The 24,830-nt window shown below is 41.5% G+C and overlaps 1 protein-coding gene across 3 annotated transcripts in view; it reads left to right on the plus strand.

The window, feature by feature from the left end:
• Positions 1-24,830, plus strand: part of NTRK3 (neurotrophic receptor tyrosine kinase 3) — a gene marked incomplete at both ends in the record, with an annotated part of 365,601 nt that overhangs the window by 331,012 nt on the left and 9,759 nt on the right. The window lies entirely within an intron of this gene.

Here is a 24,830-nt window from a genome sequence, read left to right on the forward strand (position 1 = left end):
TGGCTGGCATGATTATTCCTATTTACAGACATGTGACCTGAGGCTCAAGAGACATTAGTTTCTACTCCTCAGGTTGAACAATAAATGAGGGAAAGAAAGAATTGGGTTTGGCACTTTGGGTCACAAGTAAGGCCTTTCTAAGTGTGGATAGAATTATTTTTTAATAAAAAATTTAAAGAGCATAACAGTACATGTTGGTCTTCATGATGTTAGATAGAATTTAGAGTTATAAGTATGACCCTATAATAATCCAATTTCATGATATTTTCCTAATTGGTCTTTGCAACAAGGCTATTCAAGGAAAAGGTGGCAGATATTTGAGTTGCTCAGGGCTGGTCGCTACATCAAGCAAGGAGACCTTCATTCAGTTTAGAGAAGCAAACAGTAGCAGGTGATCTGAGCCAAGTGTAGTCCTAAGAGTGTAACTCAGATTTAGTGAAAATCAAGAGCAAGCAAAAGAAGCTATAAGAAAGAAAGCTGTGATCAGAGGCAAGAGATGTCGTCCTAGCACCTCTAAATGTATCACAGTAGGTGGCTTTGTGTATGTGCATAATTTTTGCTTTTGTTTTTGTTTTTATTTGCAAAAAGAGATTATCAAGAACATTTGTCAACACGTATTTGTTCACAGTAGGTTGGAGTTTCTGCAAGGGCAATCTCTGTGCGTTATTTCACCAGTTATACATCCTCTGTGTGTCACGCTGTCCCTGGCATATGCTAGGTATTCTATAAATGTCCATTGAAAGGAGAAACAAGGAGATAGGCATGATTTTTGGAGAGTGATTGACCTGGTGTGATACTCAAAATCACTGAGGTTGGAGACATTCAGATATCTCAATACCAGGCTTCAGCACAGAGGTATTCTGAGCAAAGGTCTTCCATTCTTTTGGTGTGATGAATGGGCTCCACAACTGTTTCCTCATCCACAGTGGTTGCATGATTAGAAACTCTAAAGTTATTTCAGACTCAGTGGTGGTAAAGCACAGTGGTACAGGCACTTACTCTTATTGTATAAAAATAGAACATACTACCCAGCAAGACAGTAAGTTCTCCATCCCCAGTGGGTTTACAGAAAATCCATATGGCCACAATGTAGAGGTGCTACAGAGACATGTGCATTGAACGTGAGGTTGCAATAAATGACCTCAAAATTTTTCTTTCCTCCATTTCTGAACTCCTTAGATCCAGCTCCACAATGGAGATTGTTTATATACAGTATAGTAATTTAAGGAATTCATGTGCAAGGAACTGTTCAGCATATAGTTCTGTGATGCTGTGAAATATTAGGCCAAACCTACCCTCTCCATTTCTTCAAATTCACACCTCTGCCTTCATTCCCACTTTCTTCATGTCTCACCATCTGTCACCTGCCCCATCTCTCTCTAAGCCCACTTCTCTCTGTTACTATGTTTATCTTGTTCTGAAGCCTTTATTAGCCCCCTTCTCTCTCCTTTCTACTCTCAAAATTTACAAATTCTTTTAAATTAGAGGAAAATCTTTCTTTGACCTTTCTGCTTCCTGCAATGTGCATTTGTCTTTACTAGTAACAAAATAGGTAATGTCCTTCTGTCTTAATTTTGGGGCTTCTGACCTTACCATTTCATTGGATCTGCAGCTTGGGGGTCAGTAACAATCTCATCGTGGCTAAATGTAAATGCCTTTCCTCAAGGCTAATTCTTTCTAAACTATCTGTGGCATGGCATTATTAATAACAACCCCATTTCTTTTGCCTTTCACCCTGCCTTCCCAACCAACACTGCATAATATTCTTATTTAATGCTTTGTTCAGCAATGTCTGCCTTTCCAGTGCATTCCCTTTTCTGGCCATTCTTTACCTCCTTTATTAGTTCTTCTTTTCTCATTTTAAGCTCTGGTGCAGATATTTTAGACATCTGCTTTTCAAACCTCATTCACTCCCTGATTATAACCCCTTTTTGTTTAGATGCAGAAGTTGTTTGAATTTACATTTTTAGCCTTCACCTTTTCTATCTTTGATTGCTTTATCTAGATGCCTTCCCTGGAGTTTATTGGCGATGGAAACTTGGTGTGTTGGAAGTAAACTCACCATGACCGCCTCCTCCTTCTCCAGCCAGTGTTCCTCAGCAGCCTGTTAACATCCATGAAAACTCTCTGGAGATGCCTCCCAAATGGGAGTCCTATTTGACCCTGTACATTTATCATCTTCTTGCTATGTCTTCACAGTACCTTGGTATCACTTCTTTTCATGTGGGCCAGAACTGCCTCACTGCATACCCTGGTCAGTGCCATGCCTGTATCCATGCATATACCTTCAGGCTCTGAGCTGCCCTTCCCATGTTCTGCACTACACCCTACACCCTGCTTTCTTAAGACCCTCAAGTGAATCTTTAATTTCTCCAGGACATAAACTCCTCATCTTGTCCAGCTAAGCTCTCAAGTGCTCTGCCAGCCTCCTTCCAAACCTCTCCTGTGGGAAGCCACTAGTTCCTGGTAAATCTGTCTCCTGCTACACAATGCCACATGCTCTCTCCACCTTTACACGAGGCCCTCTGTATTCCTTGGCCTGGGCTGCCATGACAAAGTGTCATAGCTTAGAAGGCTTCATATGCAGATTGACTCACAGATTGGAGGTTCCATTTCCAACATTGAAGGGAAGGTGCACTTGGATCCTTCTAAGGCAGATGACCACCTTCTTCCTGTGTCCTTTCGTGGTCTTCTCTATGTAACGGTATCTGTGTCCAGATCCTTCTTCTTATAAGGACATCAGTCATATTAGGTTAGGGTTTACTCTAATAATCTCATTTTACCTACATTATTTCTCTAAAGGCCTAATCACTACCTATAGCCATATTCTAAGGTACTGAATATTAGGATTCCAACATGATAAATTGGGGTTTGGACACAGAATGATGTTCCTGACACTTTCTCTTCCCCCTTCCCATGTGTTTTTTCTTTCTTCTCCCTCCTTGTTCTTTCTCACTCTGCCTTCATGGCCATGCACGGATCACATTTCATCATCTTCGCTGGGTGGTCTCCTTTGTCTCACCCTAAGGTTTGCACACATGGACATGGGACTTCATGAACTTGCTTCACCAACCCTCTTCTTCCTCAGGTCATTTCTGGATGATCCTCTGCCTCTGGCTTCACTGGGAGTTGGTATTCCTTCTCTTGTCCTTTGCATGTACCTCTCTACCTGCGAGGTGCTCAAGAAATGCTATTGCTAAGTTGCCGTGACTCTCTCCTCTAGAACAGCCTGACTCAGACCTTTCCCTAATTTCTCTGGAGGGCTTTCAGGGGAAGTGGGCTTCTTCTCCAGCGTGGTGATGAAGAACTGACTGTCAAGAGCGAGGAGAGGAAAGCTCAGATGCTCTCGAAGACCATGTCCAGCTATGTCCCTAAACCAGAAAAGTGAGGAAGTAGGTCTGAGGAGCCCTAAGAATAGTAGTAAATTCAGGGATTTTCTGCTACTTCAATGAAGACGATTATTCCTTCAGAAGCTTTGAAGAAAGTGCCATTTCTTTGACCTAAGGGGTTGAAAATTCTAGATAAAAGCCACTTCCTTTCAGAGTGGTAGGTCAGCTGGGATGATCACCCTGTCTGGAAGAGACTGAGCCCCTAGAGAGAATCCCATTGACTCCTGGAAGCCCTCAACAGAAGGCGGCTGGGCATCATGGACAAGGTGTGGTGTCAGCGTGTGCAAAGGTCTTGTGGGTAGACTGCCTTGGGACCGATGTTTGGAGGCTGTGTTTAGGAGAGATGCACCATTTAAAGTTGCACCTGCTTCCCTTCTCCCCCCATCTTTCATCTTCCAATGCTTCCTTCCTCTCCCTTCACCCCTTTTCTTCTCTCCCCTCCCCGGCTCTCTCCTCCATCCACGGTCAGGAAGGGCCATGCCAGAAGGGCCCATTCAGCGTGTCGTGGCAGCGGCAGAGGCTAGCAGCACCGGCACCTTCCACAGTGAGTTGGGATTTCATTGCTGGGGCCAGCGGGCTGGGCAGGGCCACCCCCACACACTGAAAGCTTGCAGGCTTTGAAAAGGAACTTCCATGGTCCAGGGACTGCTCCCAATCTCTCGTTGTCTCCCTCCATGGGGGCACCATTTCACTTCCATGGAAGTTTCCTGCCAAAGCCATCGATGTGCTTGGGATATCTCATGGGGAGGCAGCATGGTGGGGGGTGGAGGGGCCATAGTCTGCTAAAACCAGGTGCACTGCCAGGAGAGTCACTGGGATTCAGATGGCTGCCAGAGACCCTGTCCAGGCCTGCGTGTTGTGGAGGTGGGAGGCTGTGCATGGATGGTGGCTTGGCTGCTTTCCTGCATTTTAACAGGCGTGACCTTGACTTTGCGTGTCCTTTGGGTGCCTATACTCCATAAGAGACCTCTTCAAGAAATTAAGAATATGCTAAGCACATAGGCCAAAGGGTCTGAAGGATGAGAGGTCTCCCCTTTGACTTCAGATGAATTTTAAAAATTCCGAAGTTCAGAACAGTTATCCCAAAGCCTTTGTGACTGGGTAATAGCCTCCACGAGCATTTAGGGAAGACTTTTACCTTCCCCTCTTTAATTTCTATGCTAATTTCTGGTGAAGAATCCAATCCATAGAGGTAGACGTACTACAGAGTCCATGGATGTTCCATTTGTCCCTCCTTGATCATCTGACACAATTGGATAGCTTCTTCCCACCCCACCCCCCCCTTTTTGCCCTAGGTATCTTTTCTTTTCATTTTAGGAATGATCTGCTTGGAAAAACAGAATTACAAGATTTGCCTACTTGGTCCTAAGTTTCTAGCACAAGGCCCATTAATGTTATCTTTTTTGTTGTTGTGGTGGTGGTGCCACTGGGGATTGGACCCAGGGACATTCTACCCTTGAGCTACAATCCCCAGACCTACTGTTTGTTTGCTTGTTTGTTTGAAACAGGGTCTCACTAAGTTGTTGAGGCTCTTGGTAAGTTGCTGAGGCTGGCCTCAAGCCTTTGAGCTTCCTTTCTCAGCCTCCCTAGTACTGGAGTTACAGGTGTGTGCCACCATGCCTGGCCCGTCTGCCATCTTGAGGGGCTTTCCCACTAGCCAGGTGCCTTTTCCTAACATGATGTGGGTGTGCCATAGCCGAGTCATTTGTGAAGTGAGAAGCTTCATGATTCTGATACATGGCATCACTCTGAGGCTGCAGCCTCACAGGCAGGTGCATGGGAATGCTTACATGACTGCCTTTGCCTCTCTCCTGCTTTGGTCAGGGAGGAAAATCATGCAGAACCTCCCAAGTTCTCTCAGGGGCATGGTTGTACAGGCTTCTCATCTTAACACTGCTACTAATAACAGCATTAAAGTTTAGGATGTTTGGATGCTGTTAATAGCCGGAGTCTATGAGGACAAATAGGCTTGCCAGCTTTGTGAGAGTTCTGCACACAATACCACAAAAGCTTTATCTCATCTCGTGCTTTTAAAATATCATGGGTATTTCAGTCATATTAGGGTCAAATTCTCAGTTTCAGAAGTTGACGAATTTTATGAAAGTATTTGGATTGGTCAGATTTACTAATTCAATTAAACAAATATTTATTATAAGCTAATGGTGTACATTTGGTTGGCTAAACTTGATATTTCTGAGACTGAAAAATGAAACTATTAATAATTAAATAGGAGCTAAGGATATCCATAAATTTAGGCCTTCCCTGATAAATCAGGACAGACAGTCACTTTTGCATGGATCCTGAGCCACTCTAGGTACACAGAGTACAACTGTGGATAAAATAGACAAAAATCTCTGCTTTTTATAAGGGGAATATAAGATAAAGATAAAACAAGATACAGAGTAAGCTAGAAAATATAGGTCCTTAGAAGAAAAAGCAGAGAGGAGAAAAAGAAGTGCTTGGTGGTTGCAGTAACTTAAGGTGGTGGTGGTGGTGGTTATGTGTGTGTTTGTGGGTTTTTTTTTGTGTGTATACAATTTTAAATAGAGAAGTTAAAGCAATTGAGTTGCTTAAAAAAGATGATATAATTTTTACAAACATGATGTGTTTTTGTTCATTTAATTTCTTTGAGGAGGCTTTTCATGGCTGGGCTCAAACTTTCTGCATTAAGTCATATCTGAAAAATCTGAGTCCAAATAAGGAAATATTTATAAACTTCAGTGTGACAAGAATCACAGAGGGAGAGTCAGGTGGCCATGGTACCAGAAACACACTTTATTTGTGTGGTCGTTAGCATAAGTTTCATTTCCCACTGACATCACTGAGAGGGAGCCAGGAAGGGCTGGGCCCTTTTATGCTGGAAACATCTTTGTAGAAGTCCCTTGTTCTGTGACTTGCACCGGCCTCTAGCGATTCTTCAAGACTCTTCCTTTCTCCATCTGCAGTCCATGAGAGTGGTGATAGGGAAGCAACTTACATTTGCTGAGCACCTTCTCTAGCCAGGCACTTTGCTGGGGCTTACACTAACCTAATTTATTTAATCTATACTGTTCCCATGATGAAGTCATCATAGTCTCACTTGAGGGATGAGAACAATGGCATTTAAACCCCAAAGTAGAAACTAGTGGAGCCAAGACTTAAATCCAGGTTGACTAAGTCTGAAATCCTGTCTTTCTCAGTTAGTATCAGCATTCATTCATAAATAACAGTTGAAAAGAAGTGGGGAAAGAGAAGTTGTAGGGCTCCCTGGGTGGCCCCAAGGTCCCACAATTGGGCTGATGTGCATGGCCGAGTCAGAAGCAGTAGATGTGTTGGGGCGGTTGTCCGTAATTTTGCTGATTGTGCATGAAGGTAGAATGAATTCTGCTGCTTCTCTGTGTGTTGTCATTGGGAATGGGATCGGGCATGGAAACTTGGGAGGGGGCATGAGGGAAAGTTCTCCTGCTATGGCATTCCCCCTTAGACAGAGGGGGAAGCTTAACTCTTGTTCACCATGTCTCACGCACGTTGGGAGGAGTGCCAATGCATGGCATTGTGTACAGAAGACAGGGTGGGGAAGATGCATGTAGAGTTCTGAGATGGAACAAAAGTTTTATTTTGCCAGGGATTTGAATGAAGAATTGAGTTTGAAGATAACTCCTAATTTCTGTCTGCTTTGGGACTGGAATCCACAGACCTCATCCATTTTTGGAATGCTATTAGCAAGAAGCAGAATATCTCTGGACCACATCTCAGATATTATGGTTATATTTAACATAAATAACACTGTGTAACTTTGTATCTATTGGAGATGAACTTTAATAAATTTTCCAGAAAAAAAAGTTAGGCAGAAGCTTCTTTTATGTATAAGACAGGCTCCCGAGAGCTCCTCTAAGTCACCATTTCGACATGCAGGACAGACCTACTACAAAAATGTAAAGAATTATTTTGAGATGCCAGCATTCCTTTCCAATCTTCCTAAAGGAGGATCTTATCACCCATGATGCTATTATTTCCTTTGACTTTTAGAACATATTTATCCCAGGGTCTTCATGCATGTCAAGGCAACATCATTTTTAGTTTCACGATAATTGTCATATAGATAGAGAGAAGTTCCTATTTTTGTCATTTGCCAAGGCTTTTCTTTACTATAACAATGCCAGCATCACAGGAATATACTCCTGATGCTTGAGTAGTTCTCAAGATGTGCTAGTCACCATAGGATTGTGGCTACCCCATCGAATTCTAGTTCTTTATGACTTACAAACAACTATGGACAGAGCATCCTTTATCTCCCTTTGTAGGATGCTCCTCCCTGACTTATCTCTCAGTGTCTTCTCCCTGGTACAAACAAACAAGAAAACTAATTATCTTTTTCTTCTAAAATATTAACCCATGTCCGTATCAGTTGGATACTCTGTTCTCTATGTATGTGGTCTGTGGAGTCTCTGTATGGAATAAGGGTCAAGATTAGAAATGTCTGGTTATATTACATATGCCCTATCAGGACACTCATAGGGTGGATAGACATCTACCCTCTGATTCTAAGAGATTCTAATCCTTGGAAGAAACTAGTCACAGCTGGAAGGACAATGCTCAGGCCTTAGTCAAAGGTCTAAGGGCACCTGACTGCAAGTGTGTCTCATTCAGGAATCTGCTTAGAGACCTGCCCATGGGTAGATCCTCTAGTATACTGGGATTGGGGGCAAGGAATGTCTTTCTACCTATACCAAACAAGTTTTTCTAAGGAAACTAAAAACACCAATCCTTTCTCTGCATAATCAAGGCACACAAGGCGAGCTTAGGATAATCTTTATTCACTTTTCTTTGCATGTGAGTGACTCCCAGCTATCACTGAGTTTGAGGTAGGTCTGGCTACAGTGAAGCTGTCTAGAAGCCAGGAAGCATTCTAATATACACTTGAACTTTGATGGAGTCAAACACCACCGTAGTGGAATAGTTTGAAATTATGGAGTGCATCATTGCTATTCTAAGTCTTGTGACCCAAGGTAGTTAAGAGTAGCCTTTTGGGGAAAACAAACACATTCAACTATGTAAGATACTTCTTAATTTATATGGCATCTCAGGTCTTTATTAGTTCAGGGATATCATTTATGTGTGCCCAGGTTCTCACCTGGAGATTTATCCAAGATAAGAACTCTGCACATTAAATGGTAATTAATTTTTGAACTCTGAGTTCCCTCAGCATTTTATTCTCAGGTAAGCAGAGCAATCCCCTTAATCAGGCTCATAAGAGTGGCCTGGGATAGGATGGAGCTCAGGTCTTAACAGTGAACGGCTATGGTAGCCACAGAAGATGGCAGAGGAGAGGAGGGAGTTTTTCCACTTACACCATCTTTGTAAGACTGCTCACAAGTAAAGTTGCCCTAGTCCTTGGTCTGGATCTTATTTTCAAAGTCAGCCAAGTCCATTTGCTTCTCCCAGTTGCTTTGGAACAAATGGCTCATGAGAAGTCTATGTGGCCAGAAGGAATGTGACACTACTTCCTGTCTGAAGTTGTTAGTGGGGGTGCTGAGTTCCGCTGTGTCTGAGCGGGAGCCTACCTCTCTTGAGCATTAGTTAAGTGCTCTAATTTTTTGCAGCCTCCTCCCATCCTGCCGCTTGTGGCTAACCCTGATGGAAGAGGGAAGTCTGCCACGACCTCCAGTCCAATGCATCTGGCCAAAGTCTGGCATCTGGGCGGATGCAGCCATTACAAGGAGAGCTTTCAGTTTCGACCCCAGTGTCAGAGCCACACATTGTGAGCTATGTTCTGCGATGCTTTAGGGCTGGTGAAGCCCTGGCATTTGGGAAGAAAAGTGGGTTGTTCAGTGGGTGAGAGAAGCCCCAGAGCAGTTCTGCCTTCCCTATGCAAGTTGGTTTCTATCTGGGCCTCTGGCCTTTCTCTGACTCTTTCTTCTTAGATTTGTTTCTAGAAATAGACATTTTATTCCTAGAAATAAAGACTAACTTAAGAGTTGAATTTTCTTGTGTTTTATCAGGATTCTTTTAGCTATAAGTATCAAAAAATCTAACCCCATTTACTTGAAGAAAAAAAAAACCAACATGATGTCTAAATAATAAAAAATTTCAGGTTTGAAATTTATTTCTAGTATTGGATTAATTCTAAGACCCAAATAATGCCACCAGGCTCAGTTTACATTGCTTCCTCTCTCCCTCCTTCTTTCTCTTGTGCATTTAGACTTTCCCCTATAATTCTTCCATCTCTTTCTGTCTTCCTCTTTGTCTGAGACAAGGGCTTCATATCCAAACCATCAAAGGTAGTGTGTTCTGAAAACAATAATGATAAATGCTGTCACTGTTGAATCGCTTATCTGGGACCCAGATGCTTAGTAAGGAAGGCTTGCTCTCCTTGGACAGGACCTGGCTTTGGGACCCCACAGGCCAACTAAAGGAATCCTCAGTTTTACTTCCATACTCAAGTCAGAAATTAGGCAGAGAAAGGCTGCAATGGAATGGTTGTGGGAGCAGGGCTGGCTGCTTTTTCTAGTATGTCTAAAAGAAATATAGGTTGCATTCTGGTGTCATCCTTGTGAATGCTCTTCAGGCTGATGTGGGATCCCATCTTACTTCATTGAGTCTGCTGATTTAGATATTTCTCAATGAAAACCTCCCTTAAGCTTTTATGGCTGGGTTTTTTTTTTTTTGTAGGCATCAAATTCTAGGATTTCTATCATATTTTCAAAAATCTGCCACCCCAACTCATCAATTTACATGCCTTAAGACCTCTAAAAAAAACCTAGCAAGTCTTCTTTCAACTTGGAAATGCACAGAATTTCAACTTGGTAGTGCTTAAGAACATTGATTTGGGAATCAGAATAATTTAGGTGTAAGACTCAGCTCTTTCACTCTTCAGCCTTTGTGAACAAATTTCTTAATCTCTTTCCTCCCTCATTCCTCCCTCTCTCCTCCCAATGCAATGCTGTTGATGATAAGAATTTCCAGAATCAACGCATGTTGGGATGATTGAACAAAACAGTGACTTTTAACTCACTTAGCATATATCCAGGCACATTATGAACATTCAGTAAGGTATTGTTCTGAATCCCTGCTCACTGAGACCAGGATCTCACCCCTGGCCCCAAACATGAAATGCTGAAAGTACCTTTTTCTAACTCTATTATGATAGATAAATTTACATGAGGGCTCTACTCTTTTGGGGATTTACAACCCCATTACTTAGTCTGTCCCCATCTTTGGGGGACCCATTAGATGACCCTGAGAAAGATAATTTCATCTCAGATTCATTTGCTGCGAAACAAGCAGCTCACTTAGATGTTTTTGGAAAATGTGTATAACAAGAGTAGGAATGTCTTTAAAAAAATAAAGAAGAAGAACTAAACTAAAAACCAGCCAACTGTGATTGCTGGCTTAGCATTTAAGACTTTCTCCTCTGTTCATTCTCAAAGCAGTCATCCCCTGCCTTTGACCTTGAAGGAGAAGCCAAGATGCAGGGCTTGTTTATAAAGGGAGAAGGTGCAGCCCACAGCTGCAGGCCTCAGATGATGGCCTGGGACACCACATGCTGTGGGAGGTGTGGCTCCTCCTTCCCTTTCATCACAGGCTGCCCTCAGCCCACACTTCTTTGCAGAGAGGTGGCCTGGGACCCAGGTGCAGAGTCTTGGGCCATGTGGGGCAAAGGAATCCCAGGATGCTAGCCTTCTCCTAGGGCTGGGAGGGGTATCCAGAGGTTATTCATTCTCTGTTTCACTGATACTTTGTGGTTTGGAACTAGATGATTCTTAAAGGTCATTGAGTACAGCACTTTCCCTAAGCCTACCAATTTCATAGATGTGGACACAGGAGCCTCTGGTTGGGGCAGGTGGTATGATGTAACACTTAGGCAGGACCCTGGAGATTCCAAGTCCTGGCTCTCTTTGGCCCGCCCACGACGGGCCAAGGCCAAACGCACACACACAAACACACACACACACACCCTCACATGTGCACAAACACACCCATACTCACACATACATACTCCTTTGGAACAGGTATTTGGAACAGGTACCTTTGCTACAGGATTAGAAAGGGCTTTTTTTCAGTGCTCTTAGCATAGCAATCCAGACAAGAAAATTATCTTTGAGCAATTGCATGTCTCTGCATGAGCAGAGAAGAATCTTAAAAATCCTTCAGTCCAACAGCATCATTATTAAAAATGTGAACATTGAGACCAAAAGGAAGTGCAGGCACAGGGTGACATGCTGAGGGGACTGGGACTAGAGCTCAGAGATCCCAGCACCAATGCAGTTTTCTTTTCCCCTAGTTTCATGGCTCTACCCAGTGCCAGATCTTCCCGCTGGCTGCCTCCCTTCCAGGATGCTGGGGACATCGCTAGTCTCTGTCAGGGTTTGTGGCTGGGTTAATCAATACCTCTTTCCTGGAATTTCTCGGGGGAAGGTCTAACTAGGAACCTGCGATGCATAAAAATAGTCATGGTGCTGGCTTCTGTTGATTAATCACTCCGCAGTTCACAGAGTGCTCCAACCGCTGTTATCGCCCATCCTCAGGCTTCTCTGATAATTTAACCGTGCCATTTTTCTGAGTTGAATTTCCACCTTTCAATGAAGATGAAGGGCTTTATCCCCTCCTTCATGTGTGTGGTCCAGAGAAAGGGATCTGTGAACGCTCTCCTCCCAGGTTTCAGCCATCCTTCCTTTAGCATCAAAGAGTCTGTCTCATGACTCCAAAAGGAATCACGTTTTCTATCGGGGCGAAGAGCTGCATTCAGTTCTCAGGAAAGCTCTGGGTGTGTGAAAAGCTTTTTTTTGTCCACTTTCTTTACTCTTACCAAAGCTGCTCTAGCAGGCATATCAGTGGAGAGCCTGGAAATTCAACTCCAGCTTAGAGATGCTGAATAAGGTGGTCCGTAGTCTACAGAGCCCTTGCATATTCTTTCTGCTGTCTCCCATGATGAGCTTCCAACTTCTCTTTTGCCTGAGGACATAGACATGGATGGGAGGTTTCCGCAGTGGTATGTATTGTTTACCGAAGTAATTAAAATATGCAAAATTTTCCCCATTTCCCCTTCTGTGCTTCCCTAGCTACTTCTGGTGTTTTCCGTTGGCAGTTAATAAAACAAAGAGGAGGCCCAAGGGCTTCAGACTCCCTCCAGCTACAGAGATTAATTTGGAGTGATTTGGAAGTGGTAGAGTTCACCTCTAGCTATAACCAGGCCCTCCTGGCTCATCATTTCACCCCGCAGCACGTACCCTGAGTAGAACGTGAGTGCACATGGATGGGGGAGAAAGGAAGCAGGGGTCTGGTTCACTGATTCCAGCAGCACAAAACCAGATAAAGCTTCTTATCTTTTCTCCAGGTGGCCCTTCATTGAAAGAACTATAGCTAAGGACAGTGGAAATTTATTTTCTAATCCCACATCTCTACCCTCCCTGATCACCAAATATCTTGCATGCTTAGAAATTCAAATTTTGACCCTTTACAGTATCTAAATCCTGGACCCAGAAGGATGCTTCTTGCAAATATTTATATGAGAATGATAGCGGGGCCACAGTTGTTACTATGCCGCTCAAGTCACAGATACAATGACTTGCTAATATCTATTGAGGTTCGGCAAGGCAGAGTGCTGACTGCTTTCCATGGGCTGTTTTATTTAATCCTCATGGCCTTTTGAGGAGGCAGATGCTAGTTGGTGCTTAACAGATGATGGAATTGAGGTTTAAAAAGGTGAAATGATTTCTTGGGTGACGTGACTGTGAGTTTGTATGGGCATCACAAGTTTTGCTGACCTACTATTAGGGCCTGCTTCAGAGTGGGCCACCTTCGTTCCTTATCCTGGATACCTATTTCTGCATCTACCTAATTTTCTAATGGAAGCTCTCACCCCTGCACAAAGGATACTCAGTTTGCCAGAGGCTTCAGGCCTCGTCTCAGTTTAATTCCCCAACTGGCCTCAGACACGAGGCTGCCTGCCTCCTCCCAACCCAGGTGACCTCCAGAGCCTCTGCGTTCTGAGAGAAGCATGTCATACTCCGAGATTTGTCGCAGCAAGGGATATGGAAGACCAGAGTGGACAAAACTGCCTTTATGACAGTTCAGAAGCAGCCACGAAAGATGATGTGTCAGGCCAGTGCAGAAATCCCTGTCCTTGTGGGATATAAAGCTACACCTTAGCCCTTTCAAAGGTAGTTTATGCTGTTGGCTATGCTTTACAAACATTCCTTAATTAGGAGTATGATGTGGTTTTCTCAAGTTCCTCCAAGGGCCTAGGCACAAAATCTGCATAACAGACTTTACAAATGGGGAGTCAAGCGCACTAGCTTTCGGGAACCTTGGAATTAGGGGAAAAGACCCCACAAGCTTTCGATTAAGAAGGCTACCCAGTCTAACATCTCAACTGAAGTTTGAAAGGCATGTGCTCAGCTGAGAGTACCTGGAGATGGGGTTTCACTGGCTTGTCAGGGAGAGGAATCAAAGAAAATTTCTTCCTCATATCTGGGTGCAGTGGCACACACTGTAGTACCAGCTATTTGGGAGGCTGAGACTGGAGGATTATAAATTCAAGCAATATGAGGCCCTTTCTCAAGGAAAAAAAATATTTTTTAATTAAAAAAAAAAAATATATATATATATATATATATATATATATATATATATATATGAGAGAGCGAGAGGGAGGAGAGAGAGACAGAGAGAAAGAGAAAGAGGAAAGAGAGAGGAATCTGTTCCCCTCATAGCACACAGTGTATACCTGATTATCTCTTCAGGCTCCTAAGATTATATAAGACTAGAAACCAATGCTATCACTGTAAAGCTGATGCACTCTTCCAACAATAGGAGGTATTGTTATTTTTATTGTTAATGTCATTTCATGGATGACCTGTGGGCTCAATTCTTGGCTGTTTGCCTTTTGAGGAAAAAGACCCCATCTCTTTCATTTTCTGAAAGCCAAATCATCCTGTTTTTTTCTTTTTCTTTTTCTGGGGGGCTTCATACAGGAGAGGCAACTACGGGGCCTAATCCAAAGGAGAGCATCAGGAGGCCCAAGGAGCCCAGTCTTGTCTTCTCTGAGATTCACTTCTGCTGCTCTTCCAGAGCATCCTGGACATGCTTCTGTAAAAAGCCTGGATCCTAGGATCTAGTTTGGTAGCCACACAGAGCCTGGCAGCAGCCTTTGAAGTGCTGATGGTGCTTGTGCATAGAATTGTCTTGAACTCAGGAAACTCTGAGAACCTGGAGTGTGGCACTGGATTACTTCTAGCTCAAGCTCTGCCTACAGCCAGCTGCCTGACTCACCCATGCATTGGTTCCTCATTCTTGAATTAGGCATGGCTACATGCTCTTTGGTGGTTCGCTGGGCAGAATGTCAAGTCCCTCAAAAATTTAGGAAATACCAAAATAAAATAAAACTTGTGAACATTGACATATCCCTTTCTAAGGAAGATATAAATGCAAAATTATATCTACATGCCCGTGCATTAGCCCTGCTTCATCTACTCCTTCAATCGATGTCTGTGCATGTTCTAACTAGATATATTATTATCCCCATTTTGTACACAAGGAAAATGAGTCTTCTGGAGGTTAAAAAACTTTCTAAGGTTGCTTAGCTGGTAAGTAGCATTTACTGAGTTATATATTATTCCTTTTCTTCCCTCTGATTCTTCAGCCTCTATGTGCATTTTCCATATCAGGCATTTTAGCCCATTTTTTGAGCAACCAAATATTTAGGCAAAATACAAATTGTTTGAAAGAGATTATTTCATTTTGGCCAAATAAGTCCAACTCTAAATGGAAACCTATTAGTACCTAATCTGCACATTAAAAAAAAAGTCTAGGAGGATTTATTCTGCTTTTCTTTATGCATGCATATTATATAGAGCTTTTGAGGTCTGGGTGGGTCAGTTTTGTTACGGTTTGAAATGGTGGGGTTCTTTTTCTTATTCATCTAAGGTTGGTTGAATAGAAAAATTAACGGGCGGCTCAGTGCAGCTTTAACAAATCTTTTTTACAAAATTAGTAGGAAATAGATCAGTGGGAAATAGAGAAGAAAAAAAAAAGCAGCATGCTGACCTGCATGCTGGGGAGCCCGAAAATGGAACTCCGGCCCCTTTTGGGGACCTCAACCCTTAAACCGATTTTGTATTGGTATCTTTCTCATCAGTGTTACCAAGGCAATGGGCTAGTTACTTATTCCTTGGCCAGGTGGTGCCTCTTTGTCTTCAGACAGTGCGAGTCCTAAGTGCAAGGGTCAAGAATCTACCTGGCCCTCAGTTCTATTGTACTGGGCAGTATTGGTTGCTCATCAACTAGGGTGCTTTGAAGCCCCACGCAAAGTTTACCTTTCCTATACCCAGGCTGGATCCCAGAGGAGATAAACAGAGGCACCGGTTGCTTCTATTGTAGTTTTAGGGCTAATGGCTTCAGTTGACTCTAAGGCTTTTACTATAGGTTAATGATTAGAATGAAGGGCAGAGACAGAGAGGAACTCTGCATTGTAATCGCTGCAGCCCCCTCCCTGTCTGAGTGCTAGCACAGCACCTAAGCTCTGACTATGTTTTACACTTTGGAAATTATCAAAGCAATTTTCCAATATCAGCACATTAATACATTTTGATGCCTCTTCCCAATACTGGCACAAGTTTGATTTCATTGTGATCCATGAATCTGACCTGAGGACCTCCAGCTTTGTTCAGTGAGTTGAGTTCTTTTAATACTCTAATGCTTGTTTCTTCTAGAAGATTTTAATGCAGCCAGGAGGCTTCAATCTAGGTATTTGGAAAAGAAAATAAGGGCCAAGTTATTTTTCAATGCACATCTTTGGACTTGCAATGTCTGCTCTATAAAAATATATTGCTTGGGGGCAGTAAAGGACAGTGAGGTCTTTGAATGAATGCCAGCATTTAGTCAGGATAGAAAGGGGGAAACAAAAGAAGTTATAAAAGGTGTGTGTTCCCAGAACTTCCATCAGAGAACTTGGCTCCTGGCAGACACAGCTCTAGGTAAGAGAATTGGGGAGAATTACAATGGGCTTATTTATCCTTGTGGCTCACACTGCTAAACAGCTTGGCTCTTAACTCCATGTAGTTTTGAAAGACTCCGAGGGTTTTTCCTAATCCTGGGGCTAGAGCCTCAGACTGAGACAGCCATTCCTCTGAGATCTCGCTAAACGGATGTGGTATCTGTGAGCTGTTACAAAGCCCTTCTATGAGGGAGCAGTTCTACAATAATGTGTTTGTGCATTTTCTCTGCACCTTTCCTCCAAAGAATTCCAAGCACCTACTAGACCTGGGGCTGAGATTTCCAATGTATGTCAACAAGGAGCTAGATAACATTTTGCTCTGTAGAAAGAAGGCAAGCAATTCTGACTTGGTAAGTCACAAGTTTGATGTCACGGTAGAGGAGTCTCCATCTCTCATGCCAAGCTTTCTTTATATGGCAGCCAGGGAGTTTCCATAACTGGGATGAGGCCACAGACAGATATTTTTGAGTCTACATTTGTATATTGTAAATTCAAAATCAAAAGAGCATTAAGACAATACATTTATGTGGCATGTCCCCACACCAAATGGAGGAAACACAGTTTTGAGTTTTTCCAGGTAACCCAAAGTTCATGTACATAGAGTAAGAAGAAGAAAACTGTAGAGCTAAAACTTAATCTTCCTATGATTTAATCTGTGTTTTTTTTATTTTCAAACTTTTGTGTATGTATTCTACACTCCAGAAATAAGTTTACATTAAAAACAAAAATAAGACAGGAGTGATGGAACACACCTTTCAATTTAGTGACATCCTGTTTCAAGTAAAAAATTTAAAAATGGCTGGAGGTGTAGCTTGGAATTAGAATGCTCCTGGGATTAATCCCCAGTACAAAACATAAACTAAGAATAAAATTCCAGAGATCTTCAGTTCCATTTTACTATCCTAGTGACTTGGACAAGTAGCTGACTAACTTCTGGCCAAGCTTTGCACATCTGGAGGTGGGTGAGGTCCTTTCCACAGCCCTTTCCAGACCTATGTGGTCATGAACTACAGTGTTAGTGCTGCTCTCTCCCTTCAAGCCCTGGATTCTGAGGTACTTGCATTGGAAGAGCTAAACAAGGGTTCAGTGGCAGGGCAGGGCTGCTCCCCAAAGAGGTACCAGAAATCCAAATGGCATCCACAGAGAATATAAGCCCAGCTACCAAAGAAACATGCTCAGTAAGTGAACAAGTGAGGCTGGGAAGAGAGCTGAAGGACTGGTTCAAAATCCAGCAGCAGGAGAAGGAGGAGAAAAGGTAGGAGATGGGGAAGAGCTTCTGAAGGACAAATTACTATTTCAAAGCCTGTCGGGGAGGGTACTATTCAGAGAGCCCAGCAGTAGGAGAAGGTGGGCAGTGAGAAGGATTAATTCCAGGAAGGAGATTTCTGTAATTCTGGAGAGTTTTGAAGGTGTCAGCAAAGCTAATCAACTGGCTTAGGGAGAAATTATTTATTTTTGCTGCGCTGGGACCAGACACAGTGTAAGAGAACTTTGGACCTGTCCTCCTACGTTTAGACCATTTATTTTAGAAATATCCAAAGGAGTTTTTACCAATCCCATGTGATTATAGCATGACAGGTCTGTCTCTGTATCTGTGACTGTCCACCCCCACACACATTGACCTGCATATATGTTTGCCTACACATCCCTCCTCTTGACATGTGGATATATGCACATGCAGTATTCTACATGTATACAACAAGTAGCTGGTACCAACGTACATGCCTTCTGTATGGCATCACCAAATTCTTTGGAACAAGTATGGCATTAATTTAAAGATGATAGTGGTGACTGCTGGGACTGCAGCTGGGGTCATATTCAAGGTCATCACCATCCCTGGCTGATGTTTCCTGTAGGCATGCAGAATAGAATGGGAGAGGATAAGCCTACTAGGGCATGTAGGCAACAAATTTTCAGGGGATGGGGAAGGCATATAAACCTTTCATTTAAAAAAAATACACATGGAAATTCATCTCCATTCTGAGACGTGGAGTTTAAAACATTAAAATGGATTCAATAAAAAAAATAAGTCATTTGCCATACACGGCAATATCCTAATCAGACCATTTTGCTGTTAACCTGTTGCTAAGTTTTACAACTCTGCATAAGTACATGAGATGCCTCCTTATCTACTTCACATGGTTCCAACCCAACCATTCAGAGCACTGAGTATGGAGGAAGCTTGAGAATTTCCATTGGCTCCAGAATCTTGTTAATTAGTTAACAAGATTAGTTAATTAGTTAGCCCTATCAGTTAATCCACATCTGTTCACTTTGGCTAGGTCTCAGTTTCTTCATCCAGAATATGTGTTACTTCATTTTCTTTATATCCCAGAAGAGGTGTGCGAGGATAGATGTTTTGAATCTCTGAAAGAGAAACAGGTGTCTATGTGTTCTTTAGAATCTATTGGCTGCCTCTCTACTTCTATAATTATACAGGGAGGCCTAAGAAGCTTCTTGAGCTCAGCTGAATTTCTCTTTAACCCAGGGTGGCGGATTCCCTCTAGCTTCAGCAAAGTCAGAGCCACTCAAAGGAAGTGCACAAGACAATTCCCCAGTCAGGAAAGGCTGGCCTAGAAGAGAAGGGACAGCAGTAAGAGGTCCTGAAAGGAACTCTGCCATGTTTTTGTGCATAGTAGGAACTGGAGCCTGAGAGCCTGCAACTCTTCAGTGTCCACCTCTGTCCAGCCTAACTCCTATTACTTACCTTAGGCCTTCAGGTTGAGAATGAAGACTGAGAACCACAATGGAAGAAGTAAGGCTAGGGGTTTAGGCAGGCACCTGGAGCTGCAGTTGACGATGCTGTTTTTGCTCCCTTATTTTCTTCTTCTCTGACCTATTCAGTTGATGGCCCAAGGATGGGAAGATGCAGGCTTGGGGAAAGACAAGAGAGGTAGGATTCAGACTTTGCATCTCTGCATGCTGGGTCCCAGGCTTGTGGTCTTCAGGCTCTTAGGCACATGAAAGAATTTTGAAAAAACATATATGCCCCTTTCACATTTTAAGTTCAATATAGCTCTAAATAGTTGCAAGTGATGCTATCTGCACATTATTGTAAATATTGACATTAAAAAATACATCATTCCTTTAATGTACCTAATGAACTTTAAATACCAGAGCAATTGGGTACACCATCTATTAAATGCATGAATAAGCTCTTAAACAGTCAGTTTTACGTGGCTCCTTTTTCTTCATGAATTTATATTTTCATTCCAGATACCCCACTGAATTTTATCCTTATGTAATTTATTTTATGCTTGAAAGCCTTTTATTGGCCACTCTATCATAATTTACCATGACAAAAATACATATGAAGATTTAAATTTAATTTTTAATGTCCAACGACCATATCTTCTAAATGTTAAGCGTTTTTAGACTATCATACAATTATTGGTAATACACTGAAATAGGTGGTTGATCAAAATAATATCTATATATCACAATGTACGATAAATATGAAAATAAAAAGTAAAATATTAATGGAGAAATGTCTCACAGTTTACAATGATTTCTTGTATTCATTAATTAATGTTATTTATTGTTAAAATAAGGAAGACACGGAATCAATTATATCCTGATTTTTATTTTTATACATGCAAGAACAAAAAAAAATTATTTACAATAAACAAATAGATAGGAAAGAAAAAAGTTTTATTGTTAAAATGTGATTCAAGCCAGGCATGGTGGCGCATGCTTGTAATCCCAGTATTCAGGAGGCCGTGACCAGAGGATGGCAGTTCACGGACAGCCTCAGCTACTTAGCGAGGCCCTTTGCAACTCATGAGACCATGTTTCAAAGAAAATAAGGAATAAAAAGATTAAAAATAGCATCTCAGAGGTATAATGCCCCTGGGTTCCCTCCTCAGTACTGAAAAAAAATATATGACTCAACTCTTTGAACTGATATCTAGTTATTTTTCCAAAGCCACATATTGGTCTCTTATCAAATATTAGTTTTAATCTTACTTCAGCTGATTATTCTTTTAAGTTTTCTTCCCCTTTGGTAGCTTGAATTGTAGAATTTTCAGAGGATAGAAGTTTCAGTAATCATACTTCTAGTAATAATATTTAAACTATTACTTTCAATTATAGAGATATCTTGAGTAATAGCAAAAAGCAAATAGGTTATATTTTAATGCTATAGGTATCAAGATTTTTAGCATAAGAATAGAAATATAAAATACTCAAAGAATATAAATAAAAGCCTTGCAATTCTAAATATGAATTTAGAGAAGCCAGTAAGAATTCATGTTGTAATTTCTCTTAAGGAAAATTTTTGCCTAGCTATTTTTTCTTAGCTACACATTTCCCACTATAGACCTGAAAACAACGAATACCCCAGAAGCAGTGAGCACTGTAAGATTCTTACTGTGGTGTCTAAGGATCCAGAGATTCTTGGAGAAATGGCTGATTCCAAGGCAAGGCAAGGAAATATACATCATAAACCTAGATTATTCTTTCATATCAGAAAGCAAGGGTACTGTAGAAGACTACTGGGATTATGTGGAAAGATGCAGAGACCAACTTAAAGAGAGGAAAAAGATGAATATTAGGCATCAAAAATATTAACTATGGCAGAAGGAAACTCTTCAAATAAAAGTGTACACGTGTGTGCATTTTGTGTGTGTGCTTTTAAAAATAGAAAATGTTGATAATTCTTTTCCCAAACAAAACTCTCATTGGTTACCTTTGCAGACTGCATGGGAATGAACTTATTATTCTAAGAATTAGTAAATATAGGAAAAGAATCTAGTGCTCATCTTGCCTGAGCTATATGAGCTGTTATCAGTGTAACCCGATGAAGGAAAGTTTTACTTATAAAAGATTTCCAGCTAATATATGCAAAGGGAATACTATAATTAGAAAGTCGCCCTTTTGCAACCGCTTATGAAATAATGGATCTGGGCAATGATCATCAGTGGCTGCTAGAATCATCAGGTGAAAGGGTACAGTAAGGAATGATGGGATTGAATCCACTGATCAGCTTACAATTACAAAAAAGCAAGTAATTTGTCCTCTCTTGTGTTACAGATGGCAGCACACAATGGCACTCATGAAAACTTACTTACAAAAGCAGGAGACTGGCCATAGTTTGGTGACTTCTGGTCTAATTCTTTGAGTGTGGGGTAAAGCCATGGAATCTACATTTTAAACAAGCATGGCAGGCACATATGATTAGGCAAAAATCCCTGGAAAGTAATTATAATCATCAGTCCCATTTTCAGATAAGAAAATAGAAGCTAAGACAGGATAAATAATTTGGTTAGAATCTGCCTCTAGAAGGTATCAGAGGGGTTTGTAGAGGGAAATTCTGGCTGTCAAGCCTCTCTCTGCCATCCTCACTGCTTAGGAAGATGCTGATGATATATAGGCAGAAGAGGCTGCGAGAATATAGAGGGAGAAGGAAGCTTTGCTGTACTTGGTACACTCATGCAGAAGAAGCCAGACAGAGGGACAAAGGAAGCGGAAACCCGCATACAAGGCCCAGCAAACGAAAAGAGGGTGCTCAGGAGCATAATGTCCATTTCTCCACATGGGTCTCTGAAATCTGGTGTTGTCAGACTTAAATAAAAATACAGGATGTTTCATCAAATGTGAACTTCAGATATATATATTCAGAAGCATATATTTTAGAGAAGTGAGGGGAGCTAGGGATTGAAACCAGGAACATTCGACCTCAAAGCTACAAACTTCAACCCTTTTAAAAAATTCTCCATTTTCTTCATTTTGAAACAGGGTCCAGCTCATTTCCTGAGCATCTTTCTAAGTTGCTGAGGCTGGCCTCTAACTTGAGATCCTCCCGTCAAAGCTTCCCTAGTATTAGGATTACAGGCATGCACCACCCTGTCTGGCTGCATATGTTTAATATAAGTATGTCCCATGAAATTGGGCATCAGACTTACACTAAAAATTTACTGGGGGTGGGAATTGGGTAAAGGGCAATTAAGTGATGTGTGTATGTATGTCTCTACCATCTTGTACTCCATTAAGATGTATGGCTACAATGCACCAATGAAAAGAAAAAAATATTATTTGTTTATCGGATATTAGAAAAAACATTTTTTGGTGGTACTGGGGATTGAATGAAGGGACATTCTACTTCCAGGCTACACCTCCAATCCTCTTTTAGTCTTATTTTGAAACATAGTCTTCCTAGGTTGATGAGAGTCTGTTGCTACTGGCTGAGGCTGTCCTCAAACCTGCAATCCTCCTGTCTTTGCTTCTCAATTATGAGGATTACAGGCATGCATCACCACACCCAGCTCTGGAAATTCAAATTTAAGTGGGCATCCTGTATTTTGATCTGGTACCTTCACTGAAGTAGAAAGCAAATTATTGAAAGTATTTAGCAAGATATTGTGGGCAAGGGCTCAAAGGTACTTCCCTGTCAAGGGACAATGAGTGTCCCAGGAAGCTTCTCAGACAGAAAGTCCAGGTCTCAGAGACTGGCTTTCCTGGTCTGGCTAGACTTTGGAGCAGCTGTTTAACCTACTTGTGATTTCTCAGTTTATGATTGACCTTGGGATGGAGCTCCTAAATCCTGAGTTGATTAGGCTCCTCTGGTTCCCCTACATGAAATCCAATGGACTATATAGGGAATTTAATGGAGATATCAGCATCCTTGTTCTGCTTGAGCTTGAGCCCACTGTGTCAGGAGTGATCCTTTTTCTGGGAAACAAACTTAATAATGCAACTAGGGCTGCATTCGGGAATTAGTATACATGTCAAGCAATTCAAAGTAGTAAAGATACCCATGAATTTGCTAGGCAAAAGGGGCAGCATGCCTCAAGGCCTTATGGCTCTCAAATTTCTCCAACCTGAGATCCAAACAACCCCCAAATCCTGGGTCTCTAGCACTGCCAAAGCCCCCCTGAAGTAGAAGTCCTTCCCAGGTTTTTCTTGGGTTCCATTCTCTTTAATTCATGTGTGAACAGATAGAGAAAGACAGAGATTAGGCGAGTGGAAGACACTATTGAAGGTAGGCATAGGCTTTTCCTCAAGTGCAATTCAAAGCCCATTTCTCTCCAAGTGTTTATTTTATTGTTAGACTCATTCTTTTGGGCTTTTGCTTGTGTTTCCTATTTCAACACTTAGCCTTCAGATCCTTAAGGTATCTCGTTGAAAGCTTGGGTAATTGGCTAATATTTCCTATGCAATGCCTGGGTGAGGTACCTTATCTTTATCTGTGAAACAGGGATAATAGAGACATCTAGGGCACAGGGATAGAGAGAGGATGAAATAAGGAATGAATATAACACCCAGTGCACGGTACTCGTTATTAATTATTTAGCATTGTTCTTATTCTGGAGACTGATTTTTGGCTAGCTTATGTCTGGTTAGGTTTTATTATAGTGATATGTGTCAATGATTTTTGCTAGGAAGTATTTGACCACTATGTTTCCAAGGCTGGCTCTCTTAAATGTGGGAGAATGGTGCAGGTCACCTTGGAGGAAAATCTGCATGGGTTTTTATGGGAAATAAGGGAACTCTAGGAGATTAGATTTGTCATGCCGCACAATAGCTTGTAAAGACACACAGTGAGCAATGATTGCACTTTGTGTATATACCTTCGAAATTCAAGGTACTGGGGTTCAACATTCACGATCTCACTTTAGGCAACACAGTTGCTTAGCTCCCGTTTTGAAGATAAGGAAATTGAAGTTCATAGAGGTTGTTTGTCAAAAGTCACATAAAAATCCAGGGCTCTGGACTTTCAGTTTATTGCCATTTTTGTGATATCACAGACCTCTTGAAATAGTTAGTTTGCTTCTGGAGATAAGCAGTATAAACCACCCACACTGGTCGTGCGGCTCAGTAAAGCTCTTGATAAGCTTCCCCTTAGCAGGGGCCTTAGGACCACTTAATACCCTGATGATACTTTTCTGTCCAAACACTTAAGCTCATCACAGTATATATCTAGCACATTTGAATTTCTACTTTTGTAAATTTGTAGATTTCAATTTGGAATACTTCTGGATTGTATATAAAAATCATCAAATGAGACACATACCAGCATCCATTTGGAAGACTCCATTATTTAAAATTGTTCATCAAGGGTAATGTTCCTCTACTCCTGACTTCTTTTTTTTTCTTTACTTTTTGTCAAGAAACAAAGTGCAATAAATCACTCTCTAATATTCTATAACAATCATATTTTTTAAAAAACCTATCTTTTGATATAGAACTTAAACTAGGTCTGCTGGTTTCTGTTATTTCGTGTTATTTCTTTTTATTGTTTTCAAAATTTCATATGTGATACATGATAATCATAAAGTTTCTAACAGCATAGAAATGTGTATTGTAAAAATTGAAATTTTTCATCCATCCCTTTTCATCCTCAGTTCCATCTTGAGAGGAAACCACTGGTTTATTAGCTTTCTCAACCTTTCCCTATATAGTTACACAATATCACTATATATTTGTTATGTATACATATATCCAATTTATATGAATGGGGATGCTAA

The sequence above is a fragment of the Muscardinus avellanarius genome (assembly GCF_963383645.1).
Source record: "Muscardinus avellanarius genome assembly, chromosome: 3".
Taxonomy (NCBI): Eukaryota; Metazoa; Chordata; class Mammalia; order Rodentia; family Gliridae; genus Muscardinus; species Muscardinus avellanarius.